Source organism: Phoca vitulina, unplaced genomic scaffold, assembly GCF_004348235.1.
Source record: "Phoca vitulina isolate PV1807 unplaced genomic scaffold, GSC_HSeal_1.0 scaffold77, whole genome shotgun sequence".
NCBI lineage: Eukaryota > Metazoa > Chordata > Mammalia > Carnivora > Phocidae > Phoca > Phoca vitulina.
In genome coordinates, this window is record NW_022589780.1 from 2853752 (window position 1) to 2859751 (window position 6000).

Below are 6000 nucleotides of genomic sequence, written 5' to 3' on the forward strand. Positions count from 1 at the left end.
TATTCATTGAGTAGATTTTACTGATAACTACTCTGTGCTTCACCCTGAGGTTACAGAGATGGTGATTTATAACAACAGCTAACATATATTGAGTACTTTCTGTGTACTAGCTCTGTTCTAAGTGCTCTCAAAGCTTCATCTCATTTAGTTTTCACAGCAACCCTATGTAGAAATTACTCTTAAAATTCCCATTTTACAGATGAAGAAACTGAATACCAAAAAGATGAAAAATCTTGCCCAAGGTCATACAGCTGGTACGTGGCAGAGCTGAAATTCAAGCAAAACCCATCTGACTCCAGAGCTTATGTGTTTACGCATTACTCTCTATTCAAATATGGTCCCTGCTGTGACAGAGGGCTGGTGTATGATCCACAGGAGAGTTAAGACAAGTAGATAAAGAACTCTCATTCAAGACAGAGCATGAGGAGGTGGAAGAAGAGAGACAAGGAGGCTAGATGAAGATCAGCTCAAAAAATAAGAAAGCTTAAGAGAGGATGTGGCATTAAGGTTGAAGAATGGGCAGGATTTGGGAAAATAATGGGATGAATATTCCAGACAGAGAGAACAGCATAAGCAAAGGCCTAGAAGAAAATTTTCAGAAATTACATCTGGCACATATGACAAAGTTCATTCAGGTGGTCTGTGGTGTAGGGTGCTTAGAGTTGCCAGACTGAGCTAATATGAGTACAGGATGCTCAGTTAAATTAAATTTAAATTTCAGATAAACAGTGAATAATCTTTTTAGTATAAGTATGTCTGAAATTAAAATTTAACTGGCATCCTGAATATTATATAGCAACCATAAGGGTGTATAAATGAAATGCTAGAATGAGAAAAGATAAATTAGAACTGATCATAGAGGGCCTTCAATGTCAGGTTAGGTAGTTGTCATATGACCTTGAAAATATGCCTCTCTGAGCCTCAGTTGTCCCATCTGTAATGTGAGTGCACTGGGCTAGACCAGTACTTCCTGAACCTGGCTGCACATCTATATTTAAAAATATAGATTGTCAGGCCCCTCCCTAGATATTCTTAGTCAGAACCTTAAGGGGTAGGGCTGGATCTCTGGTGATTCTGATGAATAGCTGGGTTTGGAAACCAATGGGCTGGGTGGTTCTAAGGGTCCTTCTAGCTCCCATGTTCTTTGTGACGAATCCAAGAATTGATTATACTGGAGAAGCAGGATATACCTTTATGCTTTTAAATCCCTGAGCCCCTTCTGTCCCCCAGGTTTCCTCACCAGGGAGGCCTAACACAAAAGACTTCAGAATTCCCATTCTATTCCTCTCCCAGTGGCAGAAGGCTACCATTTTAAATGCCCACACTATGGGGAGTTCTGGCAGATGGGAAGGAGCTAATCATTTCTTTGCTGAAAAATGACCCTTGTCTTGGCAGGAATTTCTTACTGCCCAAAGCAAGGGACCAGGGATGGCTGGAGGATGGGATGTAGACTAGAGTTCTGTGTGTCACAGGACCATCAGGGTAAGCAGCCAGAGACCGAGGCAGAAGGTGATGCCCAGAAAAGACATTAAATGCCCCTTGGGGAAGTGAATCCCTGGGGTGGGAAATACTGACTCTCCAGCTCAGGAACACAGTGTCTCTGCACACCGCCACAGTGGCTCTGTCCATAAGTAGGTCAGCTCAGCACCTCCTACCTCCTGTTGCCCTTACCTCAACCAGCCTGGTATGCTGAGAGTTAAAGAAGGGCAGGGGACATGATCCCTAAGGACCAAGTTCTGGGACCTAGCCAAGCCCAGCAACCCACACCTTAAGCCACTTTATTCTGTCTCTCTGGGGAGGCCTTGGGCTCCTTTCTTTCTTCTTCTTTTTTTTTTTTTTTCAAGTATGATTAACCTACAATGTTACATTCGTTTCAGGTATACAATATGATTTAGCAATTCTATGTATTTCATCAAGATAAATGTACTCTTAATTTCCTTCATCTGTCTTACCTATCCTCCTTTCCACCTCCCCTCTGGCAACCACCAGCTTGTTCTCTGTATTTAGGAGTCTGCTGTTTTGTTTGTCTCTTTTTTTCTTTGTTTATTCATTTGTTTCATTTCTTAAATTCTACATATGAGAGAAATCATATGGTATTTGTCTTACTCTGACTTATTTCACTTAACATTATACCCTCTAGGTCCATCCATGTTGCAAATGGCAAGATCTCATTCTTTTTTATGGCTGAGTAATATGAAGTATTTTATATATATATGAAGATTATATAGTGTGTGTATATATATATCTCCATTCATCTATCGATCGACACCTGGGTTGTTTCCGTATCTTGACTATTGCAATAAACATAGAAGTGCATATATCTTTTTGAATTGGTGTTTCTGTTTTCTTTGGGTAAATACCCAGTAGTGGAATTACTGGATCATATGGTAATTTTATTTTTAATTTTATATTTAATTTTCTGAGGAATCGCCATACTGCTTTTCACAGTGGCTGCACTAAGAATTTGCACTCCCACCAACAGTGCAAAAAGGATTCCTTTTTCTCCACATCATCAGCAACATTTGTTATTTCCTGTTTTTTATTTTAGCCATTTTGACAGATGTAAAGTGTATCTCATTATGGTTTTATTTTGCATTTCCCTGATGATTAGTTATGTTGAGCATCTTTTCATGAGCTTGTTGGCCTGTTGGCCATCTGTATGTCTTCTTTGGGAAAATGTCCATTCATGTCTTCTGCCCATTTAATAAGATTGGGGTTTTTTTGGTGTTGACTTGTGTAAGTTCTTTATATATTTTGGTTACTAACCCTTTATCAGATATGTCATTTGCAAATATCTTCTCCCATTCAGTAGGTTGCCTTCTTGTTTTGTTAATGGTTTCCTTCACTGTGCAGAAGCTTTTTATCTTGGTGTAGTCCCAACAGTTTTTGGTTTTGTTTTCCCTGTCTCAGGAGACATATCTAGTAAAATGTTACTAGGGCCAACTTTGAAGAAATAATTGCCTGTGTTTTCTTCTAGGAATTTGATGATTTCAGGTCTCACATTTTGGTCTTTCATCCATTTAATCCATTTTGTGTATGATGTAAGAAAGTGGTCCAGTTTCATTCTTTTGCATGTAGCTGTCCAGTTTTCCCAGCACCGTTTGTTGAAGAGACTGTCTTTTAGCCATTGTATATTCTTGCTTCCTTTGTCATAGACTAATTGACTATATAAGTATGGGTTTATTTCTGGGCTTTCTATCTTGTTCCATTGATCTATGTGTTTATTTATTTATTTATTTATTTATTTATTTATTGCCAGCATCATACTGTTTTGATTACTACAACTTTGTAGTGTATTTTCAAATCTGGAATTGTTATACCTCCAGCGTTGTTCTCTTTCACAAGATTGTTTTGGCTGTTTGGAGTCTTCTGTGGTTCCATACAAATTTTAGTACTGTTTGTTCTAGTTCTATGAAATATGCTATTGGTATTTTGATAGGGATTGTGTTAAATCTATAAGTTTCTTTGGGTAGTGTAGACATTTTAACAATATTCGTTCTTCTAATCCATGAGCATAGAGTATCTTTCCATTTGTTTGTGTCGTCTTCATACTCTTTCATCAGCATTTTATAGTTTTCAGAGTATAGGTCTTTCACCTCCTTGCTTAAGTTTATTCCTAGGTATTTTATTATTTTTGGTCTTGGGTTCCATTCTCAAGGTTGAGGGCTCCTCAGGGCCACAGCTAGCTTGGCAGGGCCTCACAAGAAGTGATGACAACTGAGGGCTGAATCCCATGAGCATCTGATTATCAGCAGAATTGTTGGTCATTATCAATCCAGCACATGAGCAATCTTCTGCATGAAGTGGTAGCTCTAAATGTTCTGGCAGAAGGGCTACTGCCTTGGTTCTCACGAGTCAGATAAAGCCTGGCCTCGCTAAGTGGGAGCACTGGCCAGCAAGGGAAGAGAATAAAGTCTAGTCCAGTGACACAGCAGAGGATGTCTCCTTAGACCACAAGATGGTACATGGGCATGTCTCAGGGGCTCAGGGGAGACCCTGGGTTAGTGGCATTTGATGCTTGAGAATTTCTTTGTCAAACTTAGTGGGTGCAGTCAAATTCTTTGTCATGGGATCACGGACTCAGTTTGCTGAAGCAAACCTGGATGCCCTGACATATGACAAGACCTAGGAGGCAGTATGGGATAGGCCTTCCTACCCCTGCAGTAAGGCAGGCAGAACAGGCTCTCTGGAGAGCTGAGGTGACAGCTGGAAATGGGACACCTCGGGGGGGGGGGGAGGCAGTGGAGGTCTTTAGTCTCACACATCTCAGCAGAAAACATGGCAACTGACAAGTAGTCTGGGGGTAGGTGATGCCAAACACTCTAGGAGGCAGCTGGGATGTTACAGCTGGAGGGTGTCTGTCTACACACAGCAGGATTCCAGCAGAGGAAAAGTACCAGATTTCAGTCTGTGAGGGGACCAGCAAAAGCAAGGCAGGGTTCAGCTTTCAAACCATCAAGGATGGAACCAGGGATCAGAACTGGTGTGGGTAAAGTGGAGACTTGGTCACATTACCAGTTAGAGCCTAGTGACTCAAACTAGGGCACAGGTCCAGGTCCAAGCCATAGCAAGGCTCTGATGTTGAAGCCGGTAGGTGGGCTTAGGGTTGCCCAGTATCAGGATGGGTTCCAAGGATTGGGTTGGGCCTGCAGCTGGGATCAAAAGGTCTCAACTATGGGAGATGGAGACCAGCAGTGGCTGGGTCTCAGGCAACATTTAGATAATAGATGCCCCACAGTGCTAAGTCCAGCCCAGAAGCATCTGCCTCCCTGTGCTTGATATCGTTCAGCTTGCACAGTGTGACTCAGACCCTACCTTAGTGGCAAGAAGATTTCCCAAGAGGCCCAAACTCAGCAAAAGCAAGCCCTCAGCTGGGAAGGTGTGGCCTTCTTGGTGACTTGGTGAACTATGAAACCTGGGACAAACCACTGCTAAGCTTCTGTGCCTCCATTTTCCCATCTACCATCAATACCTAGGGCTGGAGGAAGAAAAGTGCATAGAATATATGGAATGAAAAATAAGGCAAAATAAGAGAAATAATAACAATGATGAGGATGGTGAAATAAAATAAATAACAATAGAACAATAAAGTATTGTTGAAAACAGCATAATGGGTTCTAGCAAAATAATGACAGTCATGGCTAACATGCATCAAGCACTTACTTTATGCCAGACACCTCTCCAAACACTTTTCATGGATTGCTTCATTTAACCCTCACAATAACTCTATCTGGTAGGTAAAGATGAGGAAACGGAGGTGGTTAGGAGATGTTTGCCTGAAGTCATACAGTCGGTATGTGGTAGAGCCAGCTTCCTAATCTTGGCAGGCTGGCTCTTGAGCCTGTATATGTAATTCTCAAGCTCACCAGCCTTCCACAAAAAAAGGGAATAATAAAAAACAACCCCCAGCCACCCCTGCTAGCCCATCCACAGTTAGTAGGGGTCCCTCCACCAGTGGGCATGGGCATAGTCATCCACACTCTCACCCAGTTCCCTGGACCACTGAGGGGATGCTGTCTGGCCAGGCCCAGGGGCTTAGCTTATGGGTAACGCCAAAGCTTTCCTTCATATAAGGCAAATGGCCATTTGCAAGATGGTGATTACCACTGGCCCTGACCACCAAGTCCAATGTTCCTCTTTTAGTGTCCTAGCCACCAAATCAACAGAGTGGTTTTAGTGCAGCAGTTATGACTCCATGGAAATAGAGAGAGCACTGTCCTGAGAGTCAAGAGAAAGAAGGACATGGGATCTTGTCCTGTCTGAAACAGGGACTAGCTGTGTGATTTGAGACAAAGCTGTTCCACTTTGTGGAGCTTGATTTCCCCATTTATAGATTTCCTTTTTGATTAAACAAATATTTACTTAGCTGTCATCATATTGCCAAATGCTCTTCTAACCACAGGAACTTCAACAGTGAATGAGATGACTATAGTCCCTGCCCTCCTGAAGCTTACCTTCTAGTTGGGAAGACAAATAATAAATAAATTAACAAGTAAATAT